The sequence below is a fragment of the Canis lupus genome, chromosome 6 (genome assembly GCF_011100685.1).
Source record: "Canis lupus familiaris isolate Mischka breed German Shepherd chromosome 6, alternate assembly UU_Cfam_GSD_1.0, whole genome shotgun sequence".
In the NCBI taxonomy this organism is placed as follows: Eukaryota; Metazoa; Chordata; class Mammalia; order Carnivora; family Canidae; genus Canis; species Canis lupus.
The window spans coordinates 61,513,847-61,532,674 of record NC_049227.1 but is presented as its reverse complement, the minus strand read 5'-3'; the positions used below and the strand labels follow the sequence as shown (position 1 = coordinate 61,532,674).

The following is an 18,828-nucleotide window of genomic DNA, read 5'->3' as shown; positions in this document are numbered from 1 at the left end:
GTCTGATGGGTGAGTTAAAGCTACATCTTTGTTTTTCCTTATCTGCTACATCCCATTGCTGATTTCTGGGTGAGGTTCAGTCATGTTCTACATGTGAGAAGGTTAGCACCTCTGTTTTTGTTGTGTTGCTTAGCATAATTTTTTGATATGTTAGTGTAGTGTTTTGTCTGGTAAGATGATGCATAAGGATTATGATTAGTTTTTCGTTCTTTAGGAAAATTGTTTCTTTTATTTAAAGTAATCTTTGGTTTATAAATGTTGATATTTTGCAAAAAGGTTTTCTGATAATAATATATGTTCACTAAAGAAAATCTAGAAACTACAAAGGAATATGAAACATGAAAAATGCATATTTCCTTACCCTAGTGAGAATAATTATTAAAATTGTTTTCTATTTCTTGCTAGGTTTTCTCAATGCATGAGTATGTCTATATGTGCGTATAACTACAGAATTCAAGTTCTCTGTATACATCATTTAAACCTACTCATTTGCTTCATATAACATGCAATATTTCTTGTAATTAAATATTCTTCTAAAACATGATTTTTTAATGGTGCAGAGTCTAAACATATGGCTGTTGCCAAATTTATTTAATTATTTTCTCTATTTTGAGTATTTAGGTTGTTTACAATTTTATATTGTAAACAATACTGTAATATGAATCTTTGATTTTTAAATCTTTGCAAGTATTTTTAGACAAATTCCTGGACACTGACTCCTGAACTGTTTTAGGATTTTTAACATATTTAAGTTCAGAAAGGTTATACTGCTTCACACACTTAGGCAGTATGCATGAGCGTATACATTCCCCTGAATCTTCTACAACATTGAGAGGTAACATTTAAAAAATCACTAATTTAATAGACGTGGGGAAAAAGCATCTCATTTTGTTTGAATTTATATACCTTGATTACTGGTCAGTTTGCCCATTTTCTTTGCATTTAGTGGCCACTTAGGTTTCTTCTGTGGAATGTCTGCTCCTAGGCTTTGCCTATGTTTCTTTTGCTGTGTTTGTCTTTTCTATTTTGAACAAGTCTTTGGTGACAGATCCTTTGGTGGAATACCACATATGGGCCAAGAGACAGAACTACTGGGTTCTGCAGTTTCCTTATCTTTAAGATAGGATAATTTTAGATGGATCCACAAACTGTTTTAAAATAGTCAAGTATTAGCCATTTCAGACAATTCAACCCAAAGACTTTGTCTTCCCTCTCTTCCAGGGAGCTTAAGAGAGTCAAATGAGTTGAGTAGGCAAATGTTTTATGAACAAAAAACTCGAACCAAAGTAAGGAATTCAACAGCACATCCATGGTAATCTAGGCACAAACCATTTTACCCACATATCTCACTTATTTCTCATCACAACCCTCTGAGTATATTCTTTCCCCCGTTCAGCAGATGAGGAAACTAAGATCTATAGCTCACAAGGGACACAACCAAATATTAGCCTGGGATGTTGGGCCCCCTGGCTGGTGATCTCTCTACTGTGAGATCTTGCTTCTCTCCAAGTCCTTCATAAAGGCCGGTAAACGAATTTCCTCCCAGACATAATCTACTTCCGTGGCATGCTAGCAATGGACAGTAGCCAAAGCTGTGCAGACAGTCTGGATCAGCACGGTGACCGACCAACTCTCATTAACAACATAAAGAGCATTATTGAGTGCAATTATTTTCTTTGGAAGTGATTGTATTTCCGAGACTTGCAATTTTGAACACCTATCGATGTGTTCGGTTCATAGGGGTAACTGCTATGATGATTTGGAATCATGGCCGTCCTGGGTAATTCCTTAGGTCATTGTCATTTATGGTTGCCTAGGTTATGAGAAGGCAGATTCACATCCCTTATAAAGCAATTGGGAGAATAAAGCCTTTAGAGTTCTGAAATTTCCAAAGAGGTATCATGTGCTTCATAGTCCCTTACCTCTCCATCTGGGCATGTGAGAATAAACAAAATCCCTGGAAGAATAATATTTCTAGAAATATGAGGAAAAGCTTAATTTCTTTCATTTTATATCCAGATGTTTTCCAGCAGGAAGGAAAATCTCCATAGAATGTAAGGTTCCCAAACAAATAAAACTTCCAAAAGAATTTTCCTTTTAGCAGATCTCATTGTATTACTTGCAAACTGGCTGGTGAATAAAAGATGCTTTGAAGTTTGCATAGTCAATTAAAAATGTTTCTTAGGGACAAGGAGACACATTCATAATCTATCAACGGGTATTTTTTTCTTGATCATCTCCTGTGCTTAATCTTTATATGTAGCACTTAAGGAACTAAAGCAGCCGTTAGAATTTATGAAGAAGACCCTGGACTAGGCAGTGGGGAGATGCCAGAAGGAATAAGTCTTGGTCAGTGACCAAAGTGGCCTTGCAAATTAGGAAGGGGATTAAGTCTAAGGCAGAAAACTATACATTTCATGAAGAAAATGCTTCCACATAGGAAATCCTGTAGGAGTCCCAGTGGAAAGGGATCCCCTCTGCCTATGGAGACTCTGCAGGGGAGGAGGTGGCACGGGGGATGGGCAGGCTTTGGACAGCCTGAGGATGGAGGTAGCAGATTCCAGGTGAAGAAGACCATAGAGGTCAAGCTGAGGGGGATACAGTGCATGGGGTGAGGGAGAGATGGGTCAGGCTGGGCTGGTAGGTGGAAGGGAAAGTGGGTGCTGAGGCCAGAGGAGAGAGCCCCGGCAAAATGAGCCTCCTGGGGTTGCTGCCCTCCGCTGTGCTTCTCCCTACATCCTAGTCCCCCGCAGGGTACCCTTCACAGGAGGTGCTCCAGGAGAGCGCTTCAGGATATCCTTAAACTCAGGAAGGGGCGCCTGGGTGGCTCAGCAGCAGTTGGGTGTCTGCCTTCGGCCCAGGGCTTGATCCTGGAGACCCGGGATCGAGTCACACATCAGGCTCCCTGCATGGAGCCTGCTTCTCCCTCTGCCTGTGTCTCTGCCTCTCTCTCTCTCTCTGTCTCTCATGAATAAATGAATAAAATCTTTAAAATTTTTTTTAAAAATCCAACTTTAAAATAAATAAATATAAATAAACTCAGGAAATGAACAAGTGAAAGAACAAAGACCAGAATAGCAATAAAAGAGGACAGTGCCTTCAGGTTTGTGGAAGGACATTGTTATGTCTAATTCACTCTCTGGGCATTTTGTAAATTGGTACATTTATCTCCTAATATAGTTGAATCTCCCTTTTCAGACTGGTAGGTAGTTGCCTGAAAAAGTCAATTAAGAATATTGTAGAAAACTATGTACTTATTTCTTAAATATTTTTATTTTATTTTAGCATATATAAATGAGCTTCCATTTACCAGGTTTTTTGTTTTTTTTTTGTTTTTTGTTTTTTTAATATAGAGCCAAGGCTTTTTCTTTGAGTAAAGGGTGCACTGATTGGATCTTCTCCAGTAGTTTTGCATAAGCCACACCCATAACTCAATACCTGTGATTTCTAGTTGGTTTCTTTTAACATAGGAAGCAAATTGAAAGACACCTGTGAAGCAATCTGAATGCAGGGCCATTTTGAATTGTACTCTTTTACCCAGTTATTCACAATTGTTTTGCCACATCTCATTAAACAGCAATTTTTTTTTTTTTTAGCAACAGCCTTTATTCTTTCCAGATTATTCTAGTTTAGTTTTCACAGAAACAGCCTTTTTTTGTCCCCAGAACTCACATTTCATCAGGTTTCATAATATTGACCAAAATTACGTAATTATAATAACAAGGAAATTTGGAAGAAAGAGTCTAAGCAACAACACAACCAATTCTTGGTAATCACACACTTGAGATTGTAGGAGTAGAAGCCTTTGGGTAACTAGAGAGGGCCCTGCTGTTGGATGTTCACATGCTGAGGGCCTCTGTGTGTCCTCCAGAGGGACGTGAGAGTGCCTGTGACCTAAGCAGCTGGGCAGCTAGTTAGTCTCAAATGAGAGAGTTTCTAGGGCTCTAGTAGCATCTCTTTGCACAATACACTGAAACCTCAACCAAACCCCATGCATGTCCCACACACTTGATGCAAAGCCCATCTGCCTTTGAGTGCAGCTGAGGTGTCTAACCTTAGAAATGCTAAGGAGATCCTGCTCTAACACATTTACTTATCACAGGGTCCCATGGGGTGGCCTTCACAGCAAGTGTTTGAGTGAAGCTCCAGGGTGTGTAATTGTTTTAGCATAAATCAGTCCAAAATGGGGAGGAAAGCTCTTGGGGATCATGGAACAGTGCTTGGCATGTTGCTAATATGTATTAAATAGCTCCAAATAAAAATGGACATGGCTTTCTGCTACACTAGGCAGATTGCTTGGCTCTCTGGGAGTTGAGTACTTGGAGGAGAAAAATGAAGGCTTCCAAGACTCTGGCTGGTGTCCTAGCAAAATTCATTTTCCCTTGTCAAGGTTACTGGTTCCCTGCAGGAAGGAAGGGAAGGCAGGCCCACCTGAGCATGTCAGGCCAATGCCTAAAACCCTGATGATTCATGTCCGCACCAAGCAGGCACAATGACCTCCCGGGAAGAGAACCTGGGCAGTGGGGGTGGGGGTGGGGTGCGTGGTGGTGGTGGTGGTGGTGGTGGTGGTGGTGGTGGTGGTCAGGAGCCAGCCATCCTTTTCTTCCTTGTGCAGAACTGGCCACGTAACCTAAAGAAAATCCTTTGATCCCTGAGTGCCTACTTTTTTTTTTTTTTCTCTAAAATGAGGGTAAGTTGAAAGTATTTTGGAAAGTCGTTCACTGTTCATGACAAGCCACGCACTGTTCAGGGGCAAGAACCATACAGCCATTTGCTGCTCATCCTGTCTTCACTTGAAGGAACTGAGTAGGATCTGACTGATGCTGGACTCACCAGTGGTCCACCCACAAGAGTTCATTAGTGCCTCTGCCCTGGAAAGTGATCCTGCCCCTCAGGATTGTCCTTGGACCAGGAAGATCATTGCCTTAAAGAATATGGGGGAGTCAGGGAGTTGAAATACTGCGGTTGTTTTCATTGGTTTTTCTAACTTCTGAATGCTCTGAGGATTTTTAAGATCCTTTGCACCTACCCCATCTCCCTTCTCCGAATAGTCAGCACCTCCATCTTCTCGAACCTCCACCACTGAGCACATGTTTAGAGCCTCCCATCGTGGAGCAGCAGCATGGCCTTTCTCTGCATCCCACCCACCTGTGGAGTCGTGAAGTCAGGTAGCAGAGGAGGCAAAACAGCTCAGCTAGTGACTCCAGGAGCCCTGGGCCTTGTGATCCCATCCCTGGGAACTTGGTGCTCCCCGTTATGGGGAGAGGAGTCAAAGACACTAACGGGGGAGTCAGCTGGTAAAACGTTCCATTACCGTGTACGAAATGTCACTGCCATTAAAACAAGTGAAACCAAAATAGAACAGGGGCGAGCAAAATGGATGATGGTTACATCTGATAAGGAACAAGTGAACCTGTAGTTCTTCCTGTTTCATAGTGGCTCAGGCCCAGAAAAGGGTTTAGAATGTGTTTCTGGAAGTTGTATAAAACAAGACTTTCTTTAGAGCTACCTTTGAGACCTGGGGTTGGGGTGAGGAGGACTAAGAAGTGGAGGCCCAGGGAGGGAGCTCTGAGCACTGGCAGGGTTGGGAGGGCCCCAGGCAGCCGGGACCAGGTGACACTGCCATCTGGCTCCAGTTTCGTGGGCTTTGGAAAGTAAGTCAGTGTTCTGAAGGCAAGGCAAGAAGGTTCCCAGTGCCAGGGAACAGAGTAAATGAGAATTTGTCTCTAGGCCACGGATTCTGGAATTTCCCATAATTAACATTCCAGCTGAACATTCAAAAGGCCCAGGCTTTTGGTAGGACTGTAAATTAAAGCGGGATAAACTATTTAGAGTCTAGTTATGAGGGCAATGGTCTAGGAAACCATTGCATTTGTTATCTGTGAATTGTGACTCAGTTTTTGCATCTGTAAAGTGGCAATAGATTCAGAAATTTAAAAAATGTTAATGCTGGAACAGATCTTAGAATTAATCTAGTCTAATGCCTTTATTTTGGAGAAAAGGATCCTGAAGCCAGACAGGTGAAGCTTGTTACTCTAATAATATTACTATTGATAGAATAGTCCTGTGCTGAATGACCTAAGTATAGAAATTCATTTAATCCTCACATATTCTATTATCCCTACTTCACAGATGAGTAAACTGAGACCTCAGAAGGTTGAGCATCTTGCCCAAGGTCATGCAGTAAGTAATGGGCACAACTGGGACTTAAGCTCAAGTCTAGTGTGTTCTGGATTCCAATATCTTAGAGAAATAGGTCACAGCCACACATGCAGAAAACTTTTCTTTTTCATATCTCAAGGGTCTGGAGAGGATCATAAATGTGAAATGTAAGGAAGAAAATGGTGCATTTTCAAACAACCTCATGCTGTATCGTCTGACAATAGTAAAGAGGAAGAGTGCTATGTGTCAGATACTGTATTAATTTATATGCCTGGATCACATCAACCATTTAATCCTTGCTTCAGCTCTATGAGATAAGTGATCTTATTATTCCCATTTTATAGATTAGTAACCTGAGGTGCAGAGATGAGTCAAGGTCACATAGGCAATAAATGGCCAAGTCAGGATATGAACCCGTGATCCTCACCTCTCTGCTCTACATACATCTGGCATGCCTATTATTGACTATGCTTCCACAGAACTATAATTGTTGTTTAATATATAACAACATTATATATAGAATAATGATTTACATTTATTATGATGGCTTTGATCATTAAAGATAGATTAAAATGTAATCTCCAGGGTGGATCTTATTGTACTCAAATATTTTGAAGATGAGTAGTCCCGTTTAGTCTCCAGATAACACTTCTAGATTAGCATCTCAATCCCTGACCATTCACCCATAAGGATCTATTTGCTTAGGACAAAGGGATTGACCTGGCTGCCTCGCACCCTGGCTCTGCTCTTTCCTTTTCGGAATTGGTTGGGAACCCTGCCCTGCCTTTAGTCTCAGCTTTGCCTCCTCTGATTGGCGGTATTGAAGTCATGTTGCGGATGGGATAAACATTAGGTTTTGTGAAATTGTGGCAGGCATTAGTGTTGAAAGGTACAGAATGAAATTACTTAAAGTAGAAGCTCTTTTCCAAATGATTTCATGTCTAAGATTTAAATTATTCACTTGAGAAATTAATCAGTTTGCATTTTAGAAGTTACTGTGAGGTGTTTTTTTTTTTTTTTTTTTTTTCTTTTCTTTTGCCTCTAATGGATAATTTGAGGGACTTGGCTTTTATATTGAGAAGATAAAACATGAGTTTGCAAAGTTAACATCTGATCTTATTGCCTGGTGGGATGCCTAGGAAAAGGATTCTCTGATAAGTCTTGGATCCTGAGGTGCTTGAGAGCAAGAGCTACATATATGCTATTCTCTTTGTCTATTATTTAATGCAGAATCTTGCATAACTGGATACTGTACACTTGCTTGTTAAATGATATAGAGGAGCTGATTTGAAAAGCGGAGGTCCTGACTACAGAGTTGACCCCTTTCTGGGCTAACCATCCCTCCTTACTTGGCCTTCTTTGTCTCAACTGCCTGCCAGCATCTGGCTATGAGCTGGGTGGTCATCCCTGTAAGACACAGGAATGGGTTCATAAAGCTGATAAGAGTGTATTTTATTGAGCCTATTCCTTTTTTTGGAATAAGGCCCACTGAGTCATGCCAGTCTTCTTAGCTTTTCCTCTTACATGGTAATTTCTGAATCTGAGCACGAAACTGGCCCCAGGGTGTCTATCTGTTGTTCTTAAGCCCATGAACAACTTCCACTCTTTTGCTTATCTATTTGTTTAATTTTTCTACCCATTTTCAACTCTTTAAGAAAGAATTACTCTTCCACTCTCTATTAGCAACCCATGCCTCCTTCCTTTTTCTTCACTTTAGTTACATTTTTTTTCTTTTTCTTTTTTTTAAAAGATTTTATTTATTTATTCATGAGAATACACAGAGAGGAGAGAGAGAGAGGCAGAGACACAGGCAGAGGGAGAAGCAGGCTCCATGCAGGGAGCCTGACGTGAGACTCAATACCGGGTCTCCAGGATTACACCCTGGGCTGAGGCGGCGCTAAACCGCTGAGCCACTGGGGCTGCCCTAGTTTTACATTTTCTAAGGAGAGATCTAGTCTTAAAATTGTCATAGCTATGGTTTGTTGAATGCCACTGTGTATCTGGATCTGTGCTTGGAACTTCATTACTAATTTGTAATAATGGCCATCACTGTACATTTACTATGTGCCAGGCACTGTGCTAAGTGGTTTATAGACACTGGTTCATTTAATCCTTATCACAACTTTATGAGGTGAATATTATTATTAAATCCATTTCATAGATGAGGAGACTGAGGAACAGTGAGGTTAAGTTGCCTATGGTTATCCAGCTAGTGAGGGGCAGGGCCTAGAGTCAGGCAGCCCAACCCCCTACCTTATACTTGTAACCACTACAATGTATAGTCTCCCCTTTAAATCTGCAGTCTTGCATATTCTTCATAACCATCCTGCAAGGTCATATTATTATTGTACACAACTAATAAGAGCCATTGATCTCTTGGCTGTCTGCTTCCCAAATCCTTGTCCTTTCCACTCTCCAAATTGCCTTTGAGAAAGATAGAGTCCAAGTTGCCCATCATCACCTGCCCAGTTGTTCCTTTCTCAGGCACAGGGAGATAGGTAGAATTATTTATGCTACACATGATGCCTAAGCAAATCCAATGGTTTAGTCCATTGATTTACCAATGATTTTAACCTCAATATCGTTTCTTCAGATATTATATGGTAAACCAATATGTTCAAGAGATCAAGACAAAGCCCTGGGCTTGAAATAAGAGTAGGGTATCAGTGCCCTTCTTGTGTCTACCTTCCATAAATCATGGTTTCCTCAGCAACTCCATCAAATTTTGAAGGACACCGGAAAGCACAGCTGAAATATCATTGATCTCATTCTAAGTCAGGGACACATGGGAACCATCCCTAAGTTGAAAGTTATTTATCCCATTTCTATATTTATCAACCATAAAGTTATCTTAAGACATCAATGGTTTCAAAAAGTATTGTACTAATCTCAAAGGTGCATATTAAAGCCTGTGTTCGTATGATGACCATTAAAAGAAATTTACTGGTAAGATCAAATCAATAAGCACTCCTCTAGTGCCTCCTAGTCTTGGGAATACAAGACTATATTCAATATGACATGGTAGCTTCTACTCTAAGTTGTCATATTATTATTATTACTTTCTCAGACTGTTTTAAGCCTAGGCACTTTGGGCCACTTTAGGATTAAAGTTTAAAAAAAAAAAAAAAGCTGTCTTGGATTTTTCTTCCCATAGGAACATCAACATCCAAGCCACGGATACATCACAGACTTTGGTCTCTCTATGATTGCACTAAGCAACTAGAATCAACCAGAGCTTACTTTCTTCCTACAGACAACCCAGAGAACATGGACCTCAGCTGCTAGTTACCTTTATATGAAACCAAAATTGATCATAGTTAACTCGTGATGAAACACAGTGTCATGAAGTCAAATTTAAGCTTTCTGGCTGCATCTATTATCTTTACCATTTTACTACCAGATTAATCTGAATTTTGACATTCAGATATAAGGATAGGTAAATCTGACTCTTCTGGAGTGAGGAAAGTGGCAAAGATGCCGCATACATCCTTTAGGTTATGGGTATACGGGGTGTGGCCAAGAATAGTATGTGTCTACCAAATATCACTCCTTTGTCTTTTAGGCATACACCGGGACTACATTTCCAACCCATCTTTGCAATTAGGGGGCATCATTTCACTGAGTTCTGGCCTAAAGATGTTGGCAGAAGTGATGTATACCATTTCTTGGCTGGCCCATACCCTTACACAGCCCTCTATGGTCTCTTCTTGTGTATTTTCTGGCTGAGTGGAGAGGACTCAGGATTTAGAGGAGGGCAGAGTCAGAGGGTGGAAAGAGTGTGGGTTTCTCAATCATTATATAAAGCAAACCTTCCTCCATCAACCTGCATCAACTGGACTGTGACAGTGAGAATCAAAATTTCATTGTGCAAAGCCACTGAGATTTGGGGAATGCTTGTTACAGGAGTTAGCCTACCCTGACTAATACAGAGGTACGGTGAATAGAACGTAAGAATTAGAATCAGACAATTATGGGTTCTATACACACTTTTCCACTTACCAGCTGTGTGACCTTGCACCAATTACTTAACCTCTCAGAGTTTCAACTTCATTTGTGGAATGGGAATATAATAACACTTACCTCATAGGATTGTGGGAGAACTCTATGAAAACATATGTGTATAGTGTCTGTTACATAGCAGGTGTAGCAAGATTACAAATTTACTCACAAAATCCAATTGTGCAAAGAAAATGTAATTTCTTTATTTCTCTATAACTGACTGAATTTTCTTCAAGATCCTTCAGCCCTGAGGTAGCAGGGAAACAAATGTGAACTTTAAATGAGCCAATTAACAATATGTCAGTCTCCTTTTGGTTTAAAACCATCTCTTTCAGGTAAATGCTCAGGCTTTCAGAATCCTTCCCCTCAAGGTGGCAGTTGGGGGAGTTTATTCTGTTGCCATGGCAATGAGGAGTGGTCCCAGGAAACTTGATGTAGGCTCTTGGGGGACTCTGTGAGTCCTCACTGGCCTGGCCGGATCTTATCCCTTCCCTGTATTGTTAGTGTTTGCCCAGTTGGCATCTACTGCTAGAAACTTGAGAGCTCTTTTCTCTCAGTTTGGTGATGGCTTGGTGGGCCTCTCTTTTGACCCAGCTGTTGCTATGTAGCCTTCTGAAGTCTGGCTATGACTTCCACATGCTTACTGGCCTGGACTGCCCGTGACTGCTGGGTCATTTTGCTCTACCTTGATGACCCCTCTGGTAAACTGACTATCCAGCAAGTCCATTACTTTCCAGTTCCTTCTCTAGAGCATCCAGGAACTTCTGAATACTTTCCGTCTAGGAAGGAGATTTCAGGAGACCAGCTTAGGCCTCTCTCAGCCTAATCATGTTTTTGCTGTGATATGGCTACTACATGCTGGGTGTGGGGGTAAGGGCAATACTCTGCAAGACAGTATTTCCACAGAGACTCAGACAAGGACGGGGCCCTTTGCTTTTGGTATTTGGGGCTGATGGACTCGAGGGTGACCCCCTGTGTTTCCTACTTTCTCCTCCCCTAGTGTATAGGTGGAACTTGTGATTGCTTATATCAAATAGAATATGGCAAAGGGATGCAATATCAGTCCTGTGATTACATTACATTATAGAAGACTCCATCTTGCTAGTAGATTCACTCTAGAGACTTTCTTTGCTGACTTGGTGAAGTAGCCTTGTTGGTAAAGCCCATGTGGGAACTGTGGATGTACTCTAGAAACTGTGGATAACCTCTAGGGTCTGTGGGGCCAGCAGACATCAGCCAATAAGAGAAACAAGGGCCTCAAGTTTTACAACCACAAGGCAGTGAAAACTGATGACAATCTGAGTTTGGAAGTGGGTTCTTTTCCACCGAGCTTGCAGATGAGAACACAGGCTGGTTGACATCATGGTTGGTGTCTTGCAAGACACTAAGGAGAGGACCTGTGAGATAATACAGGCATATTATTCTTGTTTTGCATCAATTAAGTCTCAAGAACTTTGGCTGGGAAGAATTGTTCACAGTATTTATGTCCCATCATTTCTCTCCTACATTTGTCTCCTTATGCTTCACACAGTCCACTGGGGGCTAGAAGGACAGATCTTAACTTACTTCTTCAGTTGAGTGGGAGGACCCTTCCTTCTGCCCCCACTTCGCACACATTATTGCTTCTTCCTGCCTGAAGTTCACTCTCTCTTCTTCCTTTGTGCTCAAGGTATAGAGTGGCCACTATGAAATATAAGTTAGAAGAAGAGGTAAAAGGTATAAAGAGCATATTATATTAAAAATACTGTCCTTGTGATATAGATCATATTATATTGTTTCCTTCCCTTTAATTGGTATGAACCCCATTTTTTCCCAGGTCTGGAAGTTATACAAACTATCTTTAATTTTCTCTTGAATTTTGCCCTATCCTAAACTTCTCCTGGCATGAGGAAGGTCATCTAAGCCAGGTGGCCTGCTTACTCAGATGTAAATATGACTTACTACAAATTCTCAGAGTGTCTGGTTTCCCATGGGAATACTTCTGTTGGAAAGATGATAAGGATAAGTAATTAACGAGTAGGGGTTCATGGAATACGATCACAGATTATGGGTGCTAGAAGGAGAAGTATAAGGTCCAAATACTCTCATTTTATACGAAAGGAAACTGAGGCCCAGGGAAGTAAAATGACTTGCAAAAATTGACCCTCTTTAGTTATTCCAAAGTTGGAACCAGAATCTGAACATTCCAACAAGCAGCCCATACACTAGCTATCTTAAAATATCATGTATAGACTGCAAATAAGTGTGTAGCAGAAAATTCTTTATGAAGCAAATTTTGCCAGAGTGGATTATTTTTTAAATCCACCTTCTTGAGACCTCTTCTTTTTGTGTGAATTAAGGTTTATCCTTTTCTGCTGGTAAAAGAAAATCTTCCCAGGAAAAGTCAAAGAATAGCTGCTTTTTGCTGACCCACCAAATGGTAATAACAGCTGTAGAAATATGTCCCATCACATCCCAGGGAGTAAGATATGGGGCATTTACAAACTTTGGGTTCCAGTTGGCGTTGTCTGGATCTGGGCAGTCTGCTGACCTTGGCCGGAGACAGAATTTTTTTAACTGTACTTTTATGTATAGTTTCTTCTGTCTCTATCTCTCTTTTTTTCCTCTTAAGAAGGGGAGCTAGTCTTTATATCATTTTTTCTTTTTAGTCTCGAGTTTCTGACAAAGCCGTGGAAATATGAATACAGCCTTTGTGAAATGAGTGAGAATCTTTTTTAAAAACAATTCTTTTATCACTTTTATTCATTTTGTAGAGATTCTTTTCACTTATAGAATTAGAAAATGGTCCGGGTCATAGAGAATGACCTTTTTAAAGCATGTTGTTATCTTATTCCTAATTCTCATGAGAGAGCTCCCTGCAGATGAGTTGCTCGAGACACTGTTAATGTTGCTTCATTTTATTCTTTCCCAATCCTGACAACAGCCAGTTTATGATGTCAAGCATGGTACCATCTTTCCATTTTGTGTGAGACAGGGTAGTGTGGTGGATGAGAACTCTGGTTATGGAGTCAGACAGACCTGAGGTCAGAGCTCTGTGATTTTGGGTGAGTTTGTCTTAGTTTCCTTATATGTAAACTGGGGAGAGTGATAGGGTTTAGCTCTTAGGGTGTTATGGACACCTAGCCCAGTGCTTGTCTACAACAGACAGGACACTTTGTTGGAATTACTGTGCATATTGGATTGTCCATATTCCTAGCTGGACTGAAAATTCCATTGAAGCAGTCACTAATGGCTATCTCGTTCACTGTTAAAATCCCAACATCCAGCTTAGTGCCTACTACATAGTAGGTGCTTGGAATATATTTATGTGAATAAACAAATAGATAAATGAATGATCAAAAACTGGTAATTATTGTTAGTGTTACCTTGGACTTGGGCTGCGTACCAGCAGATCACATAGGCCAGCTGACTCTTCTCCACAACATCTTGTCCCAAATACACATCCAGGCTTGCACATGCAGAGATGTGGGTATCAACTGCTTCTAGGCCTCCTACCTTGGATATATTTAATTCAAGTTTAACAATTGGATAGGCCTTCCTTCATGACCTGCTATTGATGGAAACCTATAGAAATTACTAGCAGCCAGGTGTTTAAAAAACATTATCCAAAGAAGAGCTGGAAAGGGCAAGTGTTAAAATAATCTGGTTAGAAAAGCAAAGTTTCTTATAACTTAGTTCCCAAAATTCAAAACCCAATATGAACCCCTCATGAGTTCAATAATTTCTAAGGAAACTGAGGCTTTTAATGTTCCTGTTCCATTATAGATAATTTCCTTCTCATAGGAGGCCTCTAACAGCAGTTGAGATGGAAATAAAAATAGTCTGAGGAGAGAGAGTGGGAGAAATAAAAGGAACATAATATGGAAGTAAGAGAGATCCCTAGGAGATAGAGAGTTTTGTAAACAAGCTTTCTCTAGATAGTGATTACATTCATTTTTATGTCTCTGGAGCCTAGTGAAGAGCATGGGCAGGTTTGTGATCACACATTCTTGGGGGGAAGGGGACTGATAGGGTGGGGAGGTGGCGGAGGGGATAGGGCTGGAGTGCAAAAAGTTAGAGCAGAGGGCATCAAAACAGAACAGAAAGAGGGAGACGAGCACTTGGAAGGAAAAAAAGGGGGGAAGCCAAGAAGATGGAGTGAGAGGCCCTTCTACTTTCACTTGAACTCTTTTGATTTCTTTACTTAAGAAAAACAAGAAGGGAGAAGTATCAAGAGCAGAGAGTTCTAGAAGGAATTGAAGGCAGAGGTTGGAGATAAAGCTAAATTCCTTGTTCCTGTTTTTGCTCTGAGAAATGTTAGACCTCTAGTCTGATTCTCCACTGCCTCTTCCTATTTGTGTATGTCCTCATTTGTCTCTCCCAGTAGACCATAACCAACTTGAGGGCAGACAATGTTTTATTCCTCTTTGTGTTCACCACTGGACCGAGCTGGGCAGCTGGTTCATTTGATGTTTAATGAATTGAGTTGGCAAGAATAGTTGATGGGTATGTGAGTGGATGTATTTATACACAGAAACTATATTTCCCCTATGATAATTGGGCAACCAATTCTTTCTCTGCTCTCTGTTCCATTTGGAACAGAAAGCTATAAATAAAAAGGGAAAATTTGTGGACTTCCACATATGATGTTATTGAAAATCACTAGAATAATTTAATCAAAATAGTATACAACATAAGTCAACTTTATTCTTGGGGATTGTTTAAAGGAAAGCATATCTCTGAATGAGACAGAAAGCACTCAGAAGCATGCACCAGTTATAATCTACTAGTTCTCATTTCAGATTAATTTATTCCATGTGTATAAGGTAACACAATTTCTTCCAGCTATAAGGTCCTGTCAATTGCAACTCATTCAATGTCAGAAATAGGTGAAGTCATGACCAGGGATATGGCTGGAATATTTTATTTTATTATTTTATTTTATTTTATTTTATTTTAGTTTAGTTTATTTTAGTTTATTTTATTTATTTTATTTTATTTTTTAAAGATTTTATTTATTTATTCATGAGAGACACACAGAGAGAGGCAGAGACACAGGCAGAGGGAGAAACAGGCTCCATGTAGGGAGCCTGACGTGGGACTCAATCCCAGGTCTCCAGGATCATGCCCTAGGCTGAAGGCGGCACTAAACCTCTGAGCCACCGGAGCTGCCCTGGCTGGAATATTTTAAAAATGGAACATTCAGGAGATGAGCTGGAATGGAAGGATATGGAGGGGGAAAGAAAGTAAAGACAAGAGGAAGACAGAAAGGAGGAGCATAAAGATCATGCAGTGGAGAATAATAAAGCTACATTGTTCTTATCTTTGATATGTATAATTGATCAAGCCTATATTTCTGCATACTGAGGTGGGAAGTTGTGGTTTAAGATGAGTTGCAAGTTGGCCCTTGAGTAATGGAAAAAGTATATCATGTAATTCTATGTGAGATCAGGTTCTCAGCCTTTTCTGGGTCATAGATTCCCTTCTAATAATCTAATCAAAGCTAATAGGTCTTTTTCCCAGGAAAACACATAACCATCCAAAATTTTGCATGTAATTTTGAGAATACTGCAGCCTATCTATGGACTCTGGCAAGACACCTTCTGATTGATAAATTCTCGGGTTCTTGGTGTTCTTTACCTCTTACCCCAGATTTAAGTGTTCCGTTGCCATTTAACCTCAGAGCAGATTAGACACAAGTGCTCTCCATCTGTGGTTAGGGGTTATCTAGTATCTCTTCTGTATTTTTGGTGCAAACAGTTGGCCTTCCAGAAATGGGAACCGCTATTAATAACTAATGTTTGGCTGAGGCTATTTGAAAGTTTTCTCCAAAATGCTCTATGGGCAACATAAGTGAAGGAGACAAACCAAATACTAATGGTTTACATGATTCTGTCAAGGGATATGTGAGGATTAGTGGTAAAGGGAGGGGAAGAAGAGGCCATGTATCAGTGTGAGATGCCTCAGAGCCAGCGTGTGGCAATGTTACTATGTGATGTCACACATCTGTTTTCAAGCTGTGATATGCTTCAGACTAGAACAAATAGATCTAGCAAAAGGTCAGGAATAGCAAACAGAATTCATCTTCCTTGGCAGTTCCAATAGATTGTGTGGTAGTCAGTTATACCGGTACCCCACCTCTCCCCCCATCCTCTAGTAAATCGCTTCTCCTGGTATTCACATCATTGTGCAACCACCTTTCCTCAAGTTGAGGCCACTCCTCTGACTTGTTTTAACCAGTAAAATGTGGCAGAAGTGTGGTTGTACCAGTTTTGGCTGAAGCCTTAAGAAGACCTGGCAGTGTCTGGTCTTTGCTCTTGGGAAGCCTAAGCTGCCATTTAAGAAATCTGTTTGCCCTGCCACAGAGACCATGTGGAGAGGCCATGTGGAGAGAGGAGGTACCCTAAGACTCCATGAAGGAGAACTAGGAAACCCAGCCAACAACTGAGGCTTGAACCATATGAACTTAGGCAAGTCATTCCAGCTACCCTCAGCCCTTTGAAACATCCTAGCTGAAGCATCAGACACATAAGTGAAGAAGTCTCTTTGAATGTTCTTGCCCCAGAAGAAGATATGAGAGGTAGAGATTAGCCATTTCTGTAACAATAGCTTGTTTGAATCAATTAAGTTTTGGAGTAAGTTTTCTTTTTTAAACAGTTAATAGACTACAAAACCAATAAATTTTACCCAGAAGTAGGGCATTGTTATAATAAAAGCATAAACCTATTGCATTGATTTTGGGATTGGGCTGTGAGTAAAATACTGACAAATCTTGAGAGGGATGTTGACACAACGCTAATAACCATAAGAAAATTGTATTGGATGCTGGAGAAAAGGTGACCTGAAGTATGTAATGGCCGTAAGTGGCCCTGAAATAACATGGAAGATAGAAAATATGTATCTAATGAACTTGTGGATTTTCCTGAGATGATTATCAGGCAGAATGTTAGAAGGACAAAATTATTGCTTTTTGTGGTGCCTCCTAAGGTACAGATGGAGAGAGATAAATTAGAGAAGGAACTATTTTGTTTTCCAGCAGAATCATGAGGGAGCATTCCCAGCCCAGGATCTGCTGAGCTGGAAAATAAAACAGTTTCTCATTCCCAACCTCTTCAGCCTATAAAAAAATTCTTAAAATAAATTAGAATCTGGAAGCAGAGATTAACTCCATGACAGTGCCAGTAAATCATGACCTTGAGGTCAAAATTGGATCAAAGATGTGGTTATAAGACCCTTTGTGAAAACCTCAGAAAGATTTAGCTTTGTGTCTTGTAGATCTTCTGAGCTGGACACTAGGGTTTTAAGAATTATAAGGCCCTGTTTCCTATACTATCTCAGCTTGACAAAGAGTTTGTAAGAGTCTTCATGGCATTTTTCCCACAGCACCTTGACTTTCAGCCCAAGGCGGAGAGGAACTTGTTTTGGAGAGATTTATGAGTGTGGGTTGTTTTTAATAAATTATAATTTGATATAGGAAGCCTACAAAAACTTAAAATAATCATACCAGCATGGACTAAAAAGCACAAACATAGTTAAAAATTAAAAGTAGTCTTGAGGCCTTAACTTCCAATGGTCAGAAAGCACATTAAGAAAGTTATTCTGCAGCAAACATAAAGCATTTCTAATGGAGAAGAAATAATGACTTGGCCGAACTAAGAGCCATGGAAGTACTTCAGGGGGCAGAACTGAGCCCTATGCCAGGGACATTGGAGGATTTCAGAATTGCTATGGACCAGTAACTTCCATGTGCCTCCCACACCCCTCCCCCATTTACGAATGGGAGTGTCTGTTGTGGTTATCCTGTCCCCTTTTCACTGCCATATGCTGGGTGTGTGGGGATTAGGAAACTTACCTTTATTTTACTTTACTTGAACTTGAGGAATCATCCCTGAGTATCTGTGCAAAGGGAACCACACCTCTGCAGCCATACCTGATTTAAATCATGAAATTTCAGACTTTAAGCTGATGCTGGTGCCATGATAGGATGAGACTTTTAGAAATCTAGGGAGAGAGGGAATATAACCTGCATGTGAGAAGAACACGGACTTCTATGGTAGCTCTCAAAAGTTGACTGTCAACAATTCCTCCCCTGGCAGTATAGACAAGCTGCTCTTCACATTAAGAGGTAGAGATCATTTCTCTTTCTCATTCTCTTGAATGTGGGCTGATGTTGTGACTGATTTTGACCAGTAGAATGTGGTGGAAATGATGTTTTGGAATGGGCAGTTTCCACTCATGGAACCTATCTGCCATGCTATGATAAGCCCAAGTAATACAGAGAAGTTAGATAGAGAAGAACTGAGGTTCTTCAACTAATGGCCCCATCTGAGATAATAAAATGGTTATTATTTTAAGCCATTGAGTTTTAGAGTGATTTGTTATGCAGCAATAGATAAGTGAAACAGGTTGTAGTGGTTTCTTGGAGTACTGTGTTGAGAGGATTTTTAGCCACATCCAGGCTTGGTAGGAAATATGTTGTGACTGATTGCTAGTCTCTCCTAGGGACAGGAAAGGAGACTGGAATCCTGTGTAAAATGGGACTGGAATTACCAAATCACAACTTACGCTTTCTCAGGAGAGCTCAGAAAGAGCCACTGGCAGCTTTTTGTGAGAAAGTTATGATTTAGAATAAAAGTAATTAAAAATCTTAGGTTTTTTTTTTTATTAGCTCTGAGTTTTTCTGTGTTT

General features: G+C 40.4%; 2 long non-coding RNA genes across 3 annotated transcripts in view; one reads left to right on the top strand and one right to left on the bottom strand.

Annotated features, from left to right (window-relative positions):
• The first annotated feature begins 5,767 nt into the window (after positions 1 to 5,767).
• The window catches only part of LOC119872364, a 31,280-nt gene continuing 18,219 nt past the window's right edge, over positions 5,768 to 18,828 (top strand). The window contains exons 1-2 of one of the 2 annotated variants that reach the window (XR_005360439.1): positions 5,768 to 5,796; positions 6,133 to 6,183. This is a non-coding gene — a long non-coding RNA (uncharacterized LOC119872364). The other variant, XR_005360440.1, reaches the window with a different exon arrangement.
• Positions 10,413 to 18,828, bottom strand: part of LOC111096414 — a 29,911-nt gene continuing 21,495 nt past the window's right edge. Inside the window, exons 2-5 of the long non-coding RNA XR_005360438.1 lie at positions 17,993 to 18,141; positions 13,527 to 13,656; positions 11,728 to 11,844; positions 10,413 to 11,558 (exon numbers count right to left, since the gene is read on the bottom strand). This is a non-coding gene — a long non-coding RNA (uncharacterized LOC111096414). The remainder of the gene's footprint in view (positions 11,559 to 11,727; positions 11,845 to 13,526; positions 13,657 to 17,992; positions 18,142 to 18,828) is intronic.